Raw genomic sequence first — 22,183 nt, forward strand, 5'->3', positions numbered from 1 at the left:
GACAAATAAATTGTATTGCATTGTATTGTATTGCATATTATGGTCACTCTTACCCAAGGGGCCACGCACAACAAGACTGCTAACTAACCCTTCCTCATTACTCAATACCCAGTCTAGAATAGCCTGCTCTCTCCACGAAGGATTCTCCTCTCTCCACGAAGCTCTCCAAGAAGGATTCCGAGCAGCTGAGGTGACCTTCGAAAGATCACTATCTCTGCATGGACCATTGCTACGCAAGCCACCCCCAAATGTAACACGTAAAGAATAAAATACACGTCTCAAAGAATGTTGTGGGAAAAGTGACTCTCAAGTCAAGGCACTGGCAGTAACGCCAGGGAAAAGGGTTAGCTGGTCCATAGGGACAGTCTGCATTTCAATTATGCTGAGATTAGTGTCCTACATCATAAGATATGGCAGGTGAGGGCAAAGGGAATTTAAAGAAAGTTAAAAAGGAAGGGACAAAGCCAGGTGCATTATGACACAAAGTATATTGCTAACCCAAATCTATCAGTGCATAAAATCAAGTTTATGTAAAATTAGAGTAAAAAGACTGATTGAGCTGTACTGCACAGAAACAGGCCTATCAGCCCACCACATACTTGCCAACCATGCCTGTGTCATTCTATGTCTAAATGCCTCAAAAGTAGTGATACCATTCCACCATATTTTCTGGGAGTGTTACTCATGGATGACTTTAATCTACATATATGTTGGGCCAACCAAATTGCTGAGGAGGAGGACGTCCTGGAATGTCTACGGGATGGTTTTTTAAACCGATATGTATAGGAACTGACTAGAAGGCAGGCCATTCCAGACTGGGTATAATGAGGAAGGATTAGTTAGTGATCTTGTTGTGCAAGGCACCTTGGGCAACAGTGCCCATAATATGGTGGAATTCTGCATTAGTGACACGGTTAATTCAGAGGCTAGGGTGCAGAACTTGAATAAAGGATACTTTATAGGTATGAGACAGCAATTGGCCTGGATAGATGGGCAAATTATACTTGAAGGGATGCCAGTCGAGATGCAATGGCAAAGATTTAAAGACTGCATGGATGAAATCCAGAAATTGTTCATCCTTGTCTGGCAAAAAAATAAAACTTGGAAGGCGGCTCAACCGTGGCTGATGGGGGAAGTGTAGTGTTAAATCCAAGGAAGAGGCATATTAATTGGCCAGAAGAAGCAGCAAACCCGAGGACTGGGAGAAATTTAGAACTCAACAGAGGAGGACAAAAGGGTTAATCAAGAGGGGGGAAAAGAGCATTAAAGAAAGCTTGCGGGGAATATATGATGACGTCAGCGCGCTGGGCGTCAGCAGAGACGGGGTCGCGCTGAGGTCGACGCGCCCTGATGACGTCAACGCGCTGGCCGTCGGCAGGCACGCCGATGACGTCAACGCTCTGGCCGTTGGCAGGCACGCCGATGACGTCACCCCAGCAGCTCCCGATTTCCTCCGGTGCGGCGGGGGAGCTGTGGAAAGAGTGACAGCTCCAGCCCGACGGCCCGCACGATTACCCCCAGCAGCAGTGAGGGGTACTACACCTGCAGTCCAGCGCCAGCAGGCTGCAGGCACCACCAGCAGGGGCAGGCAAGCTCCAAATAGCACCAATACAAGGAGCTGGTGCTATTTCCATCAGCGCTGGGGTGCTGCAGCACGACAATGCCGCCAGCCGTGCACGTTCCCGGGAAATGCCTGGGCCGGCTGTCAATAGTCCCCGCGGTGGCTGGCCAAATTCACCGCCTCTTCGCCTGGGATCGGCGGTCCGGGACCCACTTCCTCGTGGATACAGGAGCGGAGCTCAGCGTCCTGCCCCCTTCGCTGGCCGACATTCGTTCTGGTAAGCGGGGGCCGGTCCTCACCGCGGTGAACGGCAGCCCCATCCGCACATATGGACTGCGCGTGGTGCCCATCGTGCTCGGCTCCTGCCATTTTTCATGGAACTTCACCGTTGCCGACGTCTCCCAACCATTGCTTGGGGCCGATTTTCTCCGGACGCATTCCCTCATGGTGGACTTCGGGCGTCAGCATTTGGTCAACGCCACTACAATGGAGCCGATCACGTTGCGCTTGGATCAACCGGTGGGACGGCCACTGGCGTCCGTGGCCTCCCGATTCGCACGAATCTTGGCTGCGTTCCCGGACATTCTCACTCCGTAGTTTCATTCAACAACCCCCAGCCACGGAGTGGTGCATTATATCCCGACTACCGGCCCACGACTCCACGCACGAGCACGACGACTGCCACCAGATAAACTGCGTCTGGCACGGCGGGAATTCCGCACGATGGAGGCCTTGGGGATCGTCCACCCTTCGAGCAGCCCTTGGGCGTCCCCACTCCACACGGTCCCTAAGTCAAGCGGGGGCTGGCGACCTTGTGGGGATTACCGACGGCTGAACGCTGCAACAACAGCGGATCGATACCCCGTACCCCACATCCAGGACTTCACGGCCCATTTGGCTGGGGCCACAATTTTTTCAAAAGTGGATCTGGTACGGGGTTATAATCAGATCCCGGTTCACCCGGATGACGTACCCAAGACGGCTATCATCACGCCGTTCGGGCTTTACGAGTTTACTCGGATGCCGTTCGACCTCAAAAACGCTGCACAGGCCTTTCAGCGCCTCATGGACGGGGTTTGTCGGGACCTCGTCGGGACCTCGAACTCACCTCGCAGCAGGAACACTGCGACAGCTCTGTCAGCGGCTCAGCGAGCATGGTTTGGCCATCAACCTGGACAAGTGCCGTTTTGGGGTCAACGAAATTGACTTTCTCGGCCACCGCGTGACTGCGCAAGGCGCGGTTCCCCTGCCTGACAGGGTTGACGCCATCCGTCGGTTTCCCCGCCCACGCACGGTGCGTGGCCTGCAGGAATTTGTTGGCATGGTGGCATTCTACCATCGTTTCGTGCCATCCGCGGCCCACATCATGCGGCCCCTGTATCAACTTCTGGCGGGTGGGCAGCAGAAAGGCGTTGAGTGGACCCACGAGACGGAGGCAGCTTTCGACGGCGCGAAGGAGGCCCTTGCTCGGGCCGTGCTGCTGGTGCACCCGCGGGAAGACACCCCGACTGCTCTCACTGTGGACGCCTCGGAGTCGGCGGTTGGTGCTGTGCTGGAGCAGCTGACGGGCGGAGTTTGGCGGCCTCTGGCCTTCTTCAGTCGGCACCTCAACCGCGCGCAGGCCAAGTACAGCGTGTTCGATCGCGAGCTCCTGGCTCTGTACCTGGCTGTGCGCCATTTTCGTTACTTCCTGGAGGGTCGCCCGTTCACCGCCTACACCGACCATAAGCCGCTCACTTTCGCCCTGCAGAAGGTTTCCGACCCCTGGTCCGCACGTCAACAGCGGCAATTGGCTTATATCTCCGAATACACCACAGCCATCCGCTACGTCAAGGGGAAAGAGAACCGGGTGGCCGACGCATTGTCCCGCCCTGCTATAAATGCCGTCTTCGAGGTGGCGCCCGGAATGGACTATTCTGCTCTGGCGGCGGCACAGCTCACGGACGACGAGGTGCCCGCCTACCGGACTGCCATCTCCGGCCTCCGCCTTGAGGATGTCCCTCTCGGCCCTGGGGGTGTGACAATCCTGTGCGATGTGTCGTCCGGTCAGCCGCGCCCCATCGTCCCTGCCACCTGGCGCCGGAGAGTGTTCGAGGTCATCCACGGGCTGGCTCACCCATCAATCCAGGCGACAACGGCACTGGTGGCAGCTCGCTTCATGTGGCACGGTCTGCGCAAGCAGGTTGCCCATTGGGCTCGCACCTGCATCCCGTGCCAGACGGCAAAATTCCAGCGCCATGTCCGCGCACCTCTCCAGGAGTTCGGTCTACCTCACCGGCGGTTCAACCATCTCCACGTGGACATTGTGGGGCCCCTTCCACCGTCCCGGGGCATCACCCACCTTTTGACCATGGTGGACCGCTTCACGCAGTGGCCGGAGGCCATTCCATTGGCTGACACCTCATCGGCTACGTGTGCTCGTGCGTTGTCCGCGCACTGGATTGCTCGCTTCGGGGTGCCGGCGCACATCTCCTCTGACCGGGGGCCGCAGTTCACCTCCGAGCTGTGGTCAGCCATGGCTCGCTTGCTGGGGTGCAGCTGAACCACACCACGGCTTACCACCCGCAGGCTAACGGTCTGGTGGAGAGGTTCCACCGGCACCTGAAGGCGGCATTGAAGGCACGACTCACCGGCCCGGACTGGATGGACGAGTTGCCGTGGGTCATGCTGGGCATCCGGACCGCTCCCAAAGAGGACTTGGCCTCATCATCGGCGGAGCTGGTGTACGGGTCGACACTCACAGTGCCCGGGGAGTTCGTGCCGTCAGCGCCGGAGCAGCAGGAAACGCCCTCCTCCACCCTTCAACGCCTTCGCGAGCGAGTTGGCAGGCTCGCACCCGTCCCGACGTCCCGCCATGGGACATTTCGCCCACACGTGCCAATGGCCCTCACGGACTGCTCATACGTCTTCCTGCGCCGTGATGCCCACCGGACGCCACTCCAGAGGCTGTACGAGGGCCCGTTCCGGGTGCTGGAACACGGGCAGTCGACTTTTGTCCTGGACATGGGGGGCCGGCCGGAGGCCGTGTCGATTGACCGTTTAAAGCCGGCGCACCTGGACATTGACCAGCCGGTGCTGGTTGCACAACCTCGGCCCCGAGGGCGCCCCCCCTCACGACTCCCTCCACCTGTCACTCCACCTGTCCTCCCGCCGGTCCCTCGACCTGTCCCTCCACCTACGCCCCCGCAAGCCCCGGGATCTGCTGACTTCCGCACGCGGGCCGGCCGGGTCGTGCGCCCGCCGGTGCGTTTTGTGCCTCTGGTTCTGGGGGGGGGTCCTGTGGCGGCTCCTAAGGGTCGTGCCATTATTCTGCCGAACCCCTCGGCACAGGAGTGGTGCAGTCCGGAGGCGGCCCTTAGCCGGAGGGTTTAAAAGGCAGGGTTTGGGTGCCATCTTCAGCTGGTTTCGTCTTCCCTTGAACCGGGAGGAATTAAATAAAAGTGCTTCTCAAACTTTGGACTACTTGCCTCATTTTGAGACTCACGCACTACAATGGAAAACAAGGAAATGGCAGAACAGTTAAACAAGTACTTTGGTTCTGTCTTCACTAAGGAAGACAAACACTTTCCCAGATATACTAGTGGACCAAGGATCTAGTGGGAGGGAGGGACTGAAGGGAATCCACAATAGTCGGAAAATGGTGTCAGGACACTTGAGACTGAAGGCAGATAAATCCCAGAGCCTGATTGTCTGTATCCCAGAATACTCAAGGAAGTGGCCCTATAAATCATGGATGCATTGGTGATCATTTTCCAATGTTCTCTCGACTCTGGATCAGTTCCTGTGGACTGGAGGGTAACCAATGTAACTCCACTTTTTAAGAAAGGAGGGAGAGAGAAAACGGGGATTCATAGACCAGTTAGCCTAACATAGTAGTGGGAAAAATGCTGGAGTCGATAATTAAAGATGTTATCGCAGCACATTTGAAAGCTTTTGACGGGAGCTGTCAAAGTCAGCATGGATTTATGATGGGGAAATCTTGCTTGACTAATCTTTTGGAATTTTTTTGAGGATGTAACAAGTAGAATGGATAAGGGAGAGCCAGTGGATGTGGTGTATCTGGACTTTCACAAAGCCTTTGACAAGGTCCCACACAAGAGATTAGAGTGCAAAATTAGAGCACAAGGTATTGGGGGTAGAGTGCTGACATGGATAGAGAACTGGTTGGCAGACTGGAAACAAAGAATAGGAATTATGGGTCCCTTTCAGAATGGCGGGCAGTGACTAGTGGGGTGCCGCAAGGCTCGGTGCTGGGACCTCAGTTGTTTACAATATATATTAACGATTTAGACGAGGGAATTAAATGTAACATCTCGAAGTTTGCGGATGACACAAAAAGTGTGAGCTGCAAGGAGGATGCTATGAGCCTGCAGGGTGACTTGGATAGGTTGGGTGAGTGGCAAGATGCATGGCAGATGCAGTATGATGTGGATAACTGTGAGGTTATCCACTTTGGTGGCAAGAACAGGAAGGCAGATTATTATCTGAATGGTGTCAGATTAGGAGAAGGGGAGGTGCAACTGTCAAAGTTTGTTTCTTAAAAAGCAGATAGCAACAAAAACTATTAAAGGTAAACCTTGGCAATCTTCAATTGATCCGTCAGACGGGAGTGGCAAAGATCTACAATGTGCACAAACATTGCTCAGTGCTTCTCGTGCCCCCACTCACAGAACAAAGGAAAGTTAGCACAATTATACATTTTTCTTATAACAAAAACACTCCTGCCAAGTCTGAATATGGCATGACTGAAAGATTCTGCAGCCTTTCAGAATATAGGAAAGCTGAGTCAAAATCAGGCTCATCCAATAACAAATTATTACTTATCTCTGGAGTGTCAGCTATTTTTTCGACTGGGCTTGTGTTCGCTGGAACTTAGAAGGATGAGAGGACAATTTTATAGAAACATATAAAATTCTTAGAGGATTGGACAGGGGAGATGCAGGAAAAATGTTCCCAATGTAGGGGGAGTCCACAACCAAGGGTCACAGTTTAAAAATAAGGGATAGGCCATTTAGGACTGGGATGAAGAAAACCTTTTTCATCCAGTTGTGAATCTGTTGAATTCTCTGCCACAGAAGACAGTGAAGGCCAATTCACTGGATGTTTTCAAGAGAGAGTTAGATTTAGCTCTGGGCTAAGGAAATCAAGGGATATGGGGAAAAAGCCAGAACAAGGTACTCGTTTTGAATGATCAGCCATGATTATATTGAATGTTGGTGCTGGCTCGAAGGGCTGAATGGCCTACTCCTGCACCTATTTTCTATGTTTACTGATATCAACAATTCTGTGTAAACAACTTTCTCCTCATATCTATCTGTGTCTCTATATTTATAAAACTCTGATCTTGGATGTGTATATATTTGTTTGTGTGTTTGTGTGCAATCACATCTTCGCAAAAAAACGCCGCGATAACTGTAAAATGGTTACATATTCCGGGAGAGAATTTTCCCGTCTTATCTGAAAATTTCAGGCTTTATTTCTCGTTATTACTGAAAATGTTAAAAGATCTGACTAAACTTAAATAAAAACTGCCTTTCGCTGATGATGTCACAATGGGTCTGCGTGCCCATCTTCCTCGCCCTGCAAGTGACGTCAACCTCCCCGACCTCTCCCTCCTCCCCGTTATTTAAGACTCTGCCCGCCCCCGCCCCAAAAGACGCAGTAAGAAGAAGCAAGTCGGGCCTGCCCCGCTCTGCCCTCAATGAGGGGACAGGACTGAGCTGTCGGGTCCTCTCTCTCTGCCCTCCCTCTGTCTGCCCACCCTCTCTCTCTCTGTCTCTGCCCTATCTCTCTCTCTGCCCCCCTCCTTCTCTCTGCCCTCTCTCTCTCTGCCCCCTCCCTCTCTAGCAGCACCTACGAGTTGGGGGTATGCTTGAGTGGATAGGGCGGGGGATGGGGTAAAATGAGAGCATGAATAATATTAATATTATATGAAGGGGGTGGTTAGTGTGCGTGTGTGGGGGATGGTTAGTGTGTGCGTGACGCCGCAGGCCGCCCCCCCTCACCCCCCCCCCCCCCCCCCGCTACTGCTCATTGAGGGGACGGGACCCGACGAATCCCACTTGGTCTAGTCCATCTATCTATACTATTACTAAAACTCTCATCTTGTCCTCCTCAGTTTGTGTTGTTTTTAAATTTGCGCAAAAACGATCCCCCATAACGCTATGATTTTTCGCCACATTACTCACCATTCTCCTCTGCTGTTTTGTTCCGATTGGTTAATTAGTACAAAAGTTATGAAGGTTGAAAAATCGTAAAAACCGCCCCATCCGGCACCTGCTGTCATTAAGCAGCGTGCGGGCAGAGAGTCGCTTGCAGAGGGTGAGCAGCTTGCGGAGAGTGAGCAGCGTGCGTGCTGCTTCTGCAGCGACCAGCACGACACGCTGGAGGCTACTGAGTTAAACCGGAAGCCTCTTAGTGAAGCCAGAGTGGGACTGGGATCTGCTGCGTGAGGCTGAAAGCTGAAGGTGCCAGGTGAGCCGAGTGTGAGCTACGTCTGCTGCGAACACCTGCTCCCCCACACCTCACCTTCCCCCGCCCCACACATCCCCCTTCCCCCTCCCCCAAAGCACTTCCCCACACCGCCTTCCCCCACAAACCTTCCTCCACCCACCCCTCTCCCCCACCATCCCCCACACAACCCCCCCCCCCCCACCTCCCCTCCCCCATACCCCCTCCCTCACACACCCCCCCCTCCCCCCACACACCCCCATCCCCTGAGTGGTGGAATATTGCTTTGGAGGAACGGGTTTCGTTGGGGGAACAGGTGAGTGGTGGAATATTGCGTTGGGGAATGGTTACGTTGGGGGGGACCAGGCCTCCCTTGTGACTGGGGCTAAATGGGTCCCACTTAGTCTAGTATACTTATAAAACTCTGATCTTGGATGTGTATTTGTGTGTGTGTGTGTGTGTGTGTGCGTGCGTGCGTGCGGCGTGCGTGTGTGTGTGTGTGTGCGCTCGTGCGTGTGTACGTGTATATGACAAGTGGGTGACGGCGTTAAAAGCTGAACTGTCGTTAATGAACAGCAGCCTGACGTATGTGTCCCTGTTATTCAGAGGGTTTAGAGCAGAGTGGACAGCCAATGAAGCAGCATCTGTTGTTGTCTGTGGTGTGAGGTAGGCAAACTGAGCGTATCCAGGTCAATTCTGAGGTAGGTGTTTATTCACGCCATAACCAAGCACCTCAAAACATTTGATTATGGTGGAGGCAAGTCAAAAACTAGAGAGCACATGATTAAGGTGAGAGGAAGCAGGTTTAAAGGAGACGAGACCAAGTGGGACACGTTGGGCCCTGTACCCCAAAACAGGGAGGGGGGGAAGTGGCGTCACACTTTCTGTCTGTCTCTCTATCTCTTTCTCTTTCTCTGTCTTTCTCTCTCTCTCTCTCTGTCTGTCTCTCTCTGTTTATATCTGGCTCTCTCTGTCTCTGTCTCTCTGTCTGTCCGTCTCTCTCACTCTGTTGGGGAGATTGTTTGTGTCTTCCTCTGCTGATGCTGCTTCTCAACGATTGGGCCACCAATACCAGAGAGCGGCATCACCATTGCTCGTGTTGTCGATGACACAACGTTCCCGTAAGCGGCCCAGTTGGACTGACGATGTCGGCAGGTTGCGACTGTGACGCGTGTGAGGCTGCCGTTACCATTGGCAGCGCAATGGATTTATTTTTAATCTCACTCTCTCCTTACCCCCCTGGAAGCTCTGCTGAGTGGGGTGTGGGATGTGGGAAGTGGCAGCTGAGATCCCATTGTGACGGCATTATTGACTTGCGGAATGTTCACGGCAGCGTATGTAAAGGAATGCAATTATGACAGGAGGACTGCAAGATGCCATTGTGACGTCATACCAGGAAGATTCTAGAAATCTCTCACTGCAAAGTCAGTTATTCTTCTCAAATTGGGCTTTTTAAAATCTTTAAATATTAATAACGCGAAATATAACATAAAATGTAAAGAACTTGAGTAAGATTCTGCAAAGGTTTGGCAGAAGTTTGGCGTAGTCCTTGATCTCACAGACAGACTGACCCAGACAAACAAGACAAAACTATTAATAGTATAATAGACCAAGTGGGACCAACACGTGGGGGGGGGGGGGGGGGGGGGGGGGGGGGGGGGGGGGGGGGGGGGGGGGGGGCATGGCATCACACGGGAGGGCTGGTTCCCGAACGCAATAATGTTTTTAAATTTGAGCAAAAACGACCCCCCATTAGCGCTGATTTTTTGCCACCTTACTCACCATTTCGCCCCCCCCCCTGCTCCCTCTGCCCCCTGCCGCTCCCACTGCCCTGCCCGCTCTGCCCGTTGCCTCTGCCCTTGTCCTCTGCCCACTGCCTCTGCCCTCTATCTTCTGCCCCCTGTCCTCGTTCTCTCTACGCCCCTCTCCCTCTCTAGCCGCGCCTGTGAGTTGGGGGCTGTGCGTGAGTGGATTGGGCGTGGGATGGGGTAAAAGGAGCAAATGAATAATATCAATATCATATCAAGGGGGGTGGTTAGTGTGTGTGTGTGGAGGGTGGTTAGTGTGTGCGTGTGTGTGGGGGTTGGTTAGTGTGTGTGGGGGGTGGTTAATGTGTGTGGGGGTGGTTAGTGTGTGTTGGGGGTGGTTAGTGTATGACGCCACAGGTCGCCTCCTCCCCCGCAACCGCACGTTGAAGGAACGGGACCCAACGGGTCTAAGATACTATTAAAAGTCTCGTCTTGTTTGTCTGTCTGTGAGATCAAGGAACTACGGCAAAACGGTACACAATAGCACAAAAACCTTCGGAGAATCTTACTCAACTTTTTCTCATGGTCGTTAGTATCAAGTTTCTTCACATCTTCTATATTACTAAAAGTCTGATCTTGACCACTTCCTGTTGTTCTACAAACTACAAAAATTGTTCATCCCAGTTTGGCAAAAGAATAAATCAGGGAAGGTAGTGCATCCGTGGATAACAAGGGAAATCAGGGATAGTATCAAAGCAAAGGATGATGCGTACAAACTAGCCAGAAAAAGCAGCATACCGGAGGACTGGGAGAAATTCAGAGACCAGCAGAGGAGGACGAAGGGCTTAATTAGGAAAGGAAAAATGGATTATGAAAGAAAACTCGCAGGGAACATAAAAACTGACTGCAAAAGTTTTTATAGATATGTGAAAAGAAAGAGATTAGTTAAAACAAATGTAGGTCCCTTGCAGTCAGAAACAGGGGAGTTGATCATGGGGAACCAGGATATGGCGGACCAATTGAATAACTACTTTGGTTCCGTCTTCACTAAGGAAGACATAAATAATCTGCCGGAAATAGCAGGGGCCCGCGGGTCAAAGGAGGTGGAGGAATTGAGTGAAATCCAGGTTAGTCGGGAAGTGGTGTTGGGTAAATTGAATGGATTAAAGGCCGATAAATCCCCAGGGCCAGATAGGCTGCATCCCAGAGTACTTAAGGAAGTAGCTCCAGAAATAGTGGATGCATTAGTAATAATCTTTCAAAACTCTTTAGATTCTGGAGTAGTTCCAGAGGATTGGCGGGTAGCAAACGTAACCCCACTTTTTAAGAAGGGAGGGAGAGAGAAAACGGGGAATTACAGACCAGTTAGTCTAACATCGGTAGTGGGGAAACTGCTAGAGTCAGTTATTAAAGATGGGATAGCAGCACATTTGGAAAGTGGTGGAATCATTGGACAAAGTCAGCATGGATTTACGAAAGGTAAATCATGTCTGACGAATCTTATAGAATTTTTCGAGGATGTAACTAGTAGCATGGATAGGGGAGAAACAGTGGATGTGGTGTATCTGGACTTCCAGAAGGCTTTCGACAAGGTCCCACATAAGAGATTAGTATACAAACTTAAAGCACACGGCATTGGGGGTTCAGTATTGATGTGGATAGAGAACTGGCTGGCAAACAGGAAGCAAAGAGTAGGAGTAAACGGGTCCTTTTCACAATGGCAGGCAGTGACTAGTGGGGTACTGCAAGGGTCAGTACTGGGACCCCAGCTATTTACAATATATATTAATGATCTGGATGAGGGAATTGAAGGCAATATCTCCAATTTTGCGGATGACACTAAGCTGGGGGGCAGTGTTAGGTGTGAGGAGGATGCTAGGAGACTGCAAGGTGACTTGGATAGGCTGGGTGAGTGGGCAAATGTTTGGCAGATGCAGTATAATGTGGATAAATGTGAGGTTATCCATTTTGGTGGCCAAAACGGGAAAGCAGACTATTATCTAAATGGTGGCCGATTGGGAAAGGGGGAGATGCAGCGAGACCTGGGTGTCATGGTACACCAGTCATTGAAGGTAGGCATGCAGGTGCAGCAGGCAGTAAAGAAAGCGAATGGTATGTTGGCTTTCATAGCAAGAGGATTTGAGTATAGGAGCAGGGAGGTTCTACTGCAGTTGTACAGGGTCTTGGTGAGACCACACCTGGAGTATTGCGTGCAGTTTTGGTCTCCAAATCTGAGGAAGGACATTATTGCCATAGAGGGAGTGCAGAGAAGGTTCACCAGACTGATTCCTGGGATGTCAGGACTGTCTTATGAAGAAAGACTGGATAGACTTGGTTTATACTCTCTAGAATTTAGGAGATTGAGAGGGGATCTTATAGAAACTTACAAAATTCTTAAGGGGTTGGACAGGCTAGATGCAGGAAGATTGTTCCCGATGTTGGGGAAGTCCAGGACAAGGGGTCACAGCTTAAGGATAAGGGGGAAATCCTTTAAAACCGAGATGAGGAGAACTTTTTTCACACAGAGAGTGGTGAATCTCTGGAACTCTCTGCCACAGAGGGTAGTTGAGGCCAGTTCATTGGCTATATTTAAGAGGAAGTTAGATGTGGCCCTTGTGGCCAAGGGGATTAGAGGGTATGGAGAGAAGGCAGGTACGGGATACTGAGTTGGATGATCAGCCATGATCATATTGAATGGCGGTGCAGGCTCGAAGGGCCGAATGGCCTACTCCTGCACCTAATTTCTATGTTTCTATGTTTCTAAGTTCTGTATATTGATTTTAGAAAAAACGCTGCCACTTAAGGCTGTGATATTTGGCCATCTTACTCAGAGTTCCCCTCCTCTGCGCAGGACAAGAGGATTTTTCCCCATCGATGAAAAATAAAAGAGTTATTAGTGTTTAAAAAATGTTGAGATTCTCTCTCCTGAAGGCCACGCCCCTTCCAGGGGGACTATAAAACCCGGAAGTGTTGAGTGCCTCAGTCAGCCTCTGCAAATTGGTGGAGCGAGAGGGTCACGTCTCTCAGCCTGAGCTGTGAATAACACTGAGCACATGTATACTAAACCATGAGTGATTTTACTGACCTATCAGTGCCCTTAATGTGGTTTGAAATTAGTTTGGAAATTAAAGTTGCCTTGCCTAATTAAAGTTGCCTTGCCTTCTATATAATTAAAAGTCTTGTGACTTGCTTCCACCATAATGAATTGTTTTGAGGGTTTTGGTTATGGCGTGAATAAACACCTACCTCAGAATTGACCTGGGTATGCTCAGTTTGCTTACCTCACACCACAGACAACAGATGCTGCTTCATTGGCTCTCCACTCCGCTCTAAACCCTCTGAATAACAGGACACATACGTCAGGCTACTGTTCGTTAACGACAGTTCAGCTTTTAACGCTGTCACCCCCTCCAAACCCAACACTAAGCTCCGAGAGTAGACACAAAATGCTGGAGTAGCTCAGCGGGTGAGGGAGCATCTCTGGGCAGAAGGAATGGGTGACGTTTCGGGTCGAGACCCTTCTTCAGACTAAGCTCCGAGGTTTGGGTCTCTGCACCTCCCTTAGCAACCAGATCCAAGACTTCCTCATCGGCCGACCCCAATAGCTTCTCCTCCTCACTGACCATCTACACATGGGCACCTCACTAGCCCCCTGCTCCACTCTCCTTACACCCACGACTGTGTGGCTAAGCACGGCTCCAATGCCAACTATAAGTATGTCAATAACCCCACTGCTAAAGTGTAAAGGAGATGGAACATCGGGCCGGGTGGCGCAACAACAACCATATCACGCTCAACGTCAACAAACCCAAGGAACTAATCGGTGAAATTAGAAAGGGAGTCAGCGAAGCACGTGCCAGTTTTCATCGGTGAGTCAGGGATAGAGCGAGATAACAGCTTTACATTTCTGGATGTTAACAGCTTAGATGCTCTGTCCTGAGCTAAGTATACAGATTGAATAATTGAATGATTAAAAGATCCAGCATGGAAACAGGTCCTTCGGCCCGCACTAGTTCTACATTATCCTACTTTATCCCATTTTCTCATCCACTCCCTATACACTAGCAGGAATTTACAGAGGCCAATTAACTTACAAACCGAAACGTCTAAGGGATGTGGGAGAAAACAGGAACACCCACAGGTAAATTATGCAGTTCCGGGGAGAATGTGGAAACTTTCAGATTCCAGCACTGCCCTGCCTCCCTCAGCAGTGGATTTAAAAAAAAATCCAATGGCACCTCCCCTGCCTGCCGCAGCAGTGAAAAGTTCAGAATGTTCCTGTCTTGCAACTTTGTTTCGAAGTGTGTTGGAAGCTGACATGTAAATGGAGAAGCCAGTTAATTTTGAAATACTTGGGTGTGGAGGGGGGAGAAGGATATGATTAAAAACGTGTACTTCAACACGACAAAATGAAATGAGGAGCGGATACTTAGAAAGAAAAGCGAAATCTCTACCGAAATGGAAAATATCTCGGAGATTGAGCGTCTGGATTGGGCGTGGCAATGAATCAAAGGAAGAAATGCAGCCGGCAGCCGTACATGCAAATTAATCCATTCCGATTGGACATCTGCGAGCATCGGCCATTCCGATTGGACATCTGCGAGTATCGGGCACGAATCGAAAGGCAGGAAGGACGGATAGCATGTCGGCAGTCGGTCGGATGGCCCCAGAGTTTTATAGATATAAGATAGATAGATAGATAGATAGATAGATAGTTATTTTCTTAAATCTCATTAACATAACTCATGAATAAGTTGATGTCCATATGCGGATGCAAATCTTTATTTTTTTAATTCAATCCCACAGAAGCCAATTTTTACTCACCTTCTGTCCCCTCTGTCCAGCTTCCGGGTTCACCGTTCGCAGGAGTTCCCACGGTACACGCAAGAGTCAGTACGGATATCGCACTGGCCACTACGTGCTTATAATGTTGCAATGTTCAACCACAAGTGTACAAGTCACTCTTGGAGAAATTCAAGCTTGTTTGAATTTTCTCCCGAGTCACCAAGTTACACGAGTACCTGCCGTTAGCGCCACGGTGGTCCACGAATACCGTACGGTTATCGCAAGAGGTTCCCACGATGTTCAACTCTGGTTAACTCTTGCGTCAAGTCGCCCCGTGAGAAAGGGGTTGAAGTGTCAATGGAAGAGATTGCTTGTCGATTTCCACGCCTTGTCAATTTCAACGCCTTGTCAATTTCAAAAGCCTGCAGCAGTATTCTTAAAGAGACAGTCCATTGTAACTGAAATCTGTTATAAAGAGGTCTGGTTGGGTTTACTGTCGATGTATAGTATTATCTGACTTGTTTGGATAGCATGTAAGCATTGTTCTTCACTGTACCTCAGTAAACTTGACAATAATAAACCAAAACCTACCCAGACTGGTTGCATCATGGCCTGGTACAGCAATTCCAACACACAGGAACACAGGGAGTGGTGGATTCAGCAGGGCCCATCATGGGTACAGCCCTCCCTACCATCAAAAGCATTTATTTCAGCCTGGAGAATGCAGCATCTATCATCAAACACCCTTCCTTCTCACTGCTACTGCTGGGCAGGGGGTACACAACTGATGTTTCACAACACAACTATATAACCATATAACAATTACAGCACGGAAAACAAGCCATCTCGGCCCTTCAAGTCCGTGCCGAACACTTATTTTCCCCTAGTCCCACCTACCTGCACCCAGACCATAAACCTCCATTGCTTTCCCGTCCATATACCTATTGGACGGATAGATGAGCAGATATATTTACAACAAAAGACCACCAGGGGCGCCGGGGAGATGGCAGCCCTGCCGTCAGTCTGTTAGTTTTTTCTTTCCTTTTGTTATTATTGTAGTTTGTTAAAAGTTGCTTTTAATATTCTTCGGTTTGTTTTAAGTGGGGGGAGGGGGGAGGGGATTGGGGGAAACTTTTTTTCAAGTTCCTACATTCCCGGAGATGTGATCAATTTTCGGATCGCATTCTCCGGGCTCTGCAGCCTACCATCACTGGAGCTGGAAGCCTCCTCGAACTGTCGTGAGCCCCATGGCGGGGCGCGGACTTAACATCGGAGTGGATCCCTTGCCTGGGATTGTTCCCACTTCGACCACTGTGAACTTACCATCAAGGGCTCGCAGTCTCGGGAGAGGCTAGACGGGAGCTCCAACGTCACAGAAGGTTCGACCAGCCCCGACGCAAGGTTCGATTGCCCGGCGCGGGGGAGCTGACATTCCCCTGATGCAGTAGCTGAATGCCTCAATGCGGAGGGCCCGAATGCCGCCGGCTACGGGAGTCAAGACCATCGCGTCAACGGAGGGCTCAAGGCCCCCGACCGAGGAAGAACGAAAGGAAGGACTTGAACTTTATTTCTCCTTCCATCACAGTGAGGAATGTGTAGGAGTCACTGTGGTGGATGTTCATGTTAAAATGTGTTTTTGAGTAATCTGGTGCTTTTAATTGTATGATTGACCTGGCCAATGAAATTCCTCGTATGTTGCAAAACATACTTGGTGAACAAAGTGTGATTCTGATTCTGATCTTTTATAAAGCATTTGGACAGGCATATGGATTGGGTGGACGAAAGGGCTATGGGCCAAATGAGACTCGCACAGTATGCCAACTACCTTGGCGTGGGCAAGATATGCCAAAAGCCTATTCTGTGACACCTGTCCTAGTTCTGAGGCAGAGCAGTAAAGGGTGAGGTCAGACACGACCATAGTGATATGGTTAGAGCAACTGATATTCTTGGAGCAGCTTGTGGTCAAGCCTACAAGGGTAATTCTGGATTTAGAGTTGTGTAATGAACCAGATTTGAATAGGGAGTTTAAGGTAAATGAACTCCAAGCAAGTCGTCGCCATAATATGTTAAATTTGAACCTGCAGTTTGAGAGAGAGAAGATGCAATCAGATGTGTCGGTATTACTTCTTGACATCACAAAAGTCAAACTATCCACTGACATCTACTATACCCCCACTGACTCCCATAGCTATATAGACTACATTTCTTCCCACCATGCTTCCTGTAAAGACTCTATGCCCTATTTCCAATTCCTCCATCTATGCTGCATCTGTGCCCAAGATGAAGTGTTCCATACCAGGTCATCGAAGATGTCCTCATTCTTTATGGAACGGTGGTTCCACTCTTCCATTATACATCACTAGTGTCTCCTCGATATCCCGCAGCTCCGCTTTTGCTCCCCCTCCATAACAGGGACAGAGTCCCCGTTGTCCTCACCTTCCACCCCATCATCGTCGCAAACAGCAAATAATCCTCCAACGTTTTTGCTACTTCCAACAGAATCCCACTACTGGCCACATCTTCCCATCTACACCCCTTTCTGCTTTCCGCAGAGACCGTTCCCTCCGCAACTCGCTGGTCAACTCGTCCCATCCCACCCAAACCACCCCCTCCCCAGGCACTTTCCCCTGCAATCGCAGGAGATGCAACACCTGTCCATATACCTCCCCCTCGTATCCGCCCAAGGACCCAGAGGGGTGAGGCAGAGGTTCACCTGCACCTCCTCCAACCCCAACTACTGTATCTGCTGTTCCAGGTGTGGACTCCTATATCGGTGAGACCAAGCGCAGGCTCGGCGATTATTCGTTGACCACCTCCCCTCAGTCCGCCTAAACCTACCTGATCTCCTGGTTGCTCAACTCTTTAATTTGGAGTTGGGGTTGAAATTAGAATTGCGTACAACAAAGGTAAAACAGTTATAATGGGCGACTTCAATCAATATATAGATTGAGTGAATCAAATTGGCAGGGGTGCTGAGGAAGAGGATTTCTTGGAATGTATGCGGAATAGTTTTCTAAACCAACATGTAGAGGAACCAACGAGAGAGCAGGCTATTCTAGACTGGATATTGAGTAATGAGGAAGGGTTAGTTAGCAGTCTTGTTGTGCGTGGCCCCTTGGGCAAGAGTGACCATAATATGGTTAAGTTCTTCATTAGGATGGAGAGTGACATAATTAATTCAGAAACAAGGGTTCTGAACTTAAAGAACGGTAACTTTGAGGGTATGAGACCTGAATTGGCCAAGATACTGGCACTTGATTCTTAAAGGGTTGACGGTGGATATGCGATGGAAGGCATCTAAAGACTGCATGGATGACACTACAACAATTCTTTATCCCAGTTTGGCAAAAGAATAAATCAGGGAAGGTAGTGCATCCGTGGATAACAAGGGAAATCAGGGATAGTATCAAAACAAAAGATGAAGCATACAAATTAGCCAGAAAAAGCAGCCTACCGGAGGACTGGGAGAAATTCAGAGTCCAGCAGAGGAGGACAAAGGGCTTAATTAGGAAAGAGAAAATAGATTATGAAAGAAAACTGGCAGGGAACATAAAAACTGACTGCAAAAGTTTTTATAGATATGTGAAGAGAAAAAGATTAGTTAAAACAAATGTAGGTCCCTTGTAGTCAGAAACAGGTGAATTGATCATGGGGAACAAGGACATGGCAGACCAATTGAATAACTACTTTGGTTCTGTCTTCACTAAGGAAGACATAAATAATCTGCCGGAAATAGCAGTGGACTGGGGGTCAAATGAGATGGAGGAACTGAGTGAAATCCAGGTTAGCAGGGAAGTTGTGTCAGGTAAATTGAATGGATTAAAGGCCGATAAATCCCCAGGGCCAGATAGGCTGCATCCCAGAGTACTTAAGGAAGTAGCCCCAGAAATAGTGGATGCATTAGTGATAATTTTTCAAAACTCTTTAGATTCTGGAGTAGTTCCTGAGGATTGGAGGGTAGCTAATGTAAACCCACTTTTTAAAAAGGGAGGGATGGAGAAAACGGGGAATTACAGACCAGTTAGTCTCACATCGGTAGTGAGGAAACTGCTAGAGTCAGTTATTAAAGATGGGATAGCAGCACATTTGGAAAGTGGTGAAATCATTGGACAAAGTCAGCATGGGTTTATGAAAGGTAAATCACGTCTGACGAATCTTATAGAATTTTTCGAGGATATAACTAGTAGAGTGGATAAGGGATAACCAGTGGATGTGTTATATCTGGACTTTTAGGATGCTTTCGACAAGGTCCCACATAAGAGATTAGTATACAAACTTAAAGCACACGGTATTGGGGGTTCAGTATTGATGTGGATAGAGAACTGGCTGGCAGACAGGAAGAAAAGAGTAGGAGTAAACGGGTCCTTTTCAGAATGGCAGGCAGTGACTAGTGGGGTACCGCAAGGCTCAGTGCTGGGACCCCAGCTATTTACAATATATATTAATGATTTGGACGAGGGAATTGAATGCAACATCTCCAAGTTTGCGGATGACACGAAGCTGGGGGGCAGTGTTAGCTGTGAGGAGGATTCTAGGAGGCTGCAAGGTGACTTGGATAGGCTGGGTGAATTGGCAAATGCATGGCAGATGCAGTATAATGTGGATGAATGTGAGGTTATTTTGTTCAGACTTCGGTCTGAATGACAATAAAGGCTATCTCTATCTCTATCTCTCTATCTCTTATCCACTTTGGTGGCAAAAACAAGAAAGTAGACTATTATCTGAATGGTGGCCGATTAGGAAAAGGGGGAGATGCAACAAGACCTGGGTGTCATGGTACACCAGTCATTGAAAGTAGGCATGCAGGCGCAATAGGCAGTGAAGAAAGCGAATGGTATGTTGGCATTCATAGCAAGAGGGTTTGAGTATAGGAGCAGGGAGGTTCTACTGCAGTTGTACAGGGTCTTGGTGAGACCACACCTGGAGTATTGCGTACAGTTTTGGTCTCCTAATCTGAGGAAAGACATACTTGCCATAGAGGGAGTATAGAGAATGTTCACCAGACTGATTCCTGGGATGTCAGGACTTTCATATGAAGAAAGACTGGATAGACTCGGCTTGTACTCGCTAGAATTTAGAAGATTGAGGGGGGATCTTATAGAAACTTACAAAATTCTTAAGGGGTTGGACAGGCTAGATGCAGGAAGATTGTTCCCGATGTTGGGGAAGACCAGAACAAGGGGTCACAGTTTAAGGATAAAGGGGAAATCTTTTAGGACCGAGATGATAAAAACATTTTTCACACAGAGAGTGGTGAATCTCTGGAATTCTCTGCCACAGAAGGTAGTTGAGGCCAGTTCATTGGCTATATTTAAGAGGGAGTTAGATGTGGCCCTTGTGGCTAAAGGTATCAGGGGGTATGGAGAGAAGGTAGGTACAGGATACTGAGTTGGATGATCACCCATGATCATATTGAATGGCGGTGCAAGCTCGAAGGGCCGAATGGCTTATTCCTGCACCTATTTTCTATGTTTCTCTGTGAGGCCCAGCACAAATTGGAGGAACAGCACCTCCTATTTTGCTTGGGCAGCTTATTGCCCAGCGGTATGACCACTGACTTTTCTAACTTCAAGTAGCTCTTGCTTTCCCTCTCTCTCCATCCCCTCCCCCTTCCCAATTCTCTGACCAGTCTTACAGAGAGTAAAAGAGCAGCCAGAGTGGACGCTGGACCGTTGGAAAATGATGCTGGAGAAGTTAATGGGGAATAAACAAATAGTGGACGAATTAAATGTTTTTGCATCAGGGTTCACTATAGAAGACACCAGGAACACGCCAGAAATTCAAGGGAGTCAGGGAGCAGAAATCTTTTAGGACCGAGATGATAAAAACATTTTTCACACAGAGAGTGGTGAATCTCTGGAATTAGTTGTGATCTTTCAAGAATCACGAGAGTCAGGAGTGGTCCCAGAGGATTGGAAAATTGTAAGTGTTCAAGAAGGCTGCGAGGCAAAAGTGAGAATATTAAAGATAGGTTTCAATGGTTGGGAAGATTTTAGAGCCCAATATTAATGATGTAGTTTCTGAGTACTTAGAAGCACATGATAAAATAGGCCAGTCAGCATTGTTGGAATTCTTGTAGAATGTAAATAGCAGAATAGACAAAGGAAAGTCAGTGGGTGTTCGATTTTCAGAAGGCCTTTAATAAATTGCAGTAAATTAGGTTGCTAAACATGATGAAAGAATCCCTACAAATGTGAGGTGATGTATTCTGGAACTCAAATACACCAGTAGGATATCTACAGGAGAGAGTTGGGCAGTGAAGTATGTTGATGGACTGAAACTTGGTGCTCAACTCCATCGTTCCTGAAAAGTAGCAATACTGTTAGATAAGGTGGTGACAAAGGCATATGGCATGCTTGTCTTAATTAGCCATGGCCTAGATCAGAAGAATATGCACCATTGTCATGTTATGTTGTAACTTTACAAGACTTTAGGCTGTGTGTGGAGTATTATTGTAATTCTGATCACGACAGTATCAGTGTGTGACTGCGCAGAACAGGGTGCAAAGGATAGTTTAAATTGAGTCTGAAGAAGTAGTCATGACCTGAAACATCACCCATTCCTTTTTTCCAGAGATGTTGCCTGTCCCACAGTTGCTCACGCTTTTTGTGCCTATTTTGAGTTTAGTTTAGAGATACAGCATGGAAACAGGCCGTTTGGCCCACCAAGTCTGCACTGACCAGTGGGCTCCGTACACTAACACTATCCTACACACACTAGGGACAATTTACAATTCTTACCAAAACCAATTAACCTACAAACCTGTATGTCTTTTGAGTGAAGCCTTCCAGTGGTGCCACGGCTGTTGTTGAGAAGCCGAGGCTGGAGCCTCGCGGGTCAGAGCCTGGGCCTTGTGGGCCGGCGGTGGAACCTTGCAGGGCCGAGCCTTGCGTATCGGAGCCTGGACCTCATGGACCGGAGCCTCGCTGGTTGGCGGTGGAGCCTTGCGAGTCGACTAAGCACGTGGTCATCAGTGCCTGGGTCTGCGGAGCCAGCAGTTGGGGCCTGGGTCACGTCACTGAGTCATCCAGAGAGGACCCGGCTGCGTTCGTGGAGAGGTCAGTGAGGGTGTCGACGATGGTGCCGACCAACCGACAAGGACGGACACGTGGAGTGAGGACACCGTTGCCGAGAGAAGGAACAAAGGAGGAACCGATGTGGGGGTACCCCCGTGAGGGAGGGGGAAGAGCAACGGGGACCCAGCATGGGGGACTGCTGTGAGGAAGGTGGTAGAACAATGGACAACGGGGACCCGGTGTGGGATGACTGCCGTTAAGAACAATGGAGGATCCGGCGTAGGGAGGATCGCTGTGAGGGAGGGGGAAGAACAAGGGGGAACTGATGCGGGGGGTAAGAGGGAATTTGTAACATTGTAAGCATCCTTTATAGGAGACATTTTGCATACTTTGGCACGGTATGTAAGCAAAGAATTTCACTGTGACGTCACATGTGAAAATAAAGTATTCAATTCAATTCAAAACATGTACGTCTTTGGAGTGTGGGAGGAAACTAGCACACAGAGATAACCCATGCGGTCACGGGGAGACAAACTCCGTATAGACAGCACCCACAGTCACGAGCGAATCCAGGTCTGGCGCTGTCCCACAGTAACTCTACCGCTGCGCCACCAAGCCGACCT

At 49.3% G+C, this 22,183-nt stretch overlaps 1 protein-coding gene across 1 annotated transcript in view; it reads right to left on the reverse strand.

Annotated features, from left to right (window-relative positions):
• Nucleotides 1-22,183, reverse strand: part of LOC129713074 (primary cilium assembly protein FAM149B1-like) — a 201,744-nt gene that overhangs the window by 135,295 nt on the left and 44,266 nt on the right.

Source organism: Leucoraja erinacea, chromosome 34 (genome assembly GCF_028641065.1).
Source record: "Leucoraja erinacea ecotype New England chromosome 34, Leri_hhj_1, whole genome shotgun sequence".
Lineage (NCBI taxonomy): Eukaryota > Metazoa > Chordata > Chondrichthyes > Rajiformes > Rajidae > Leucoraja > Leucoraja erinaceus.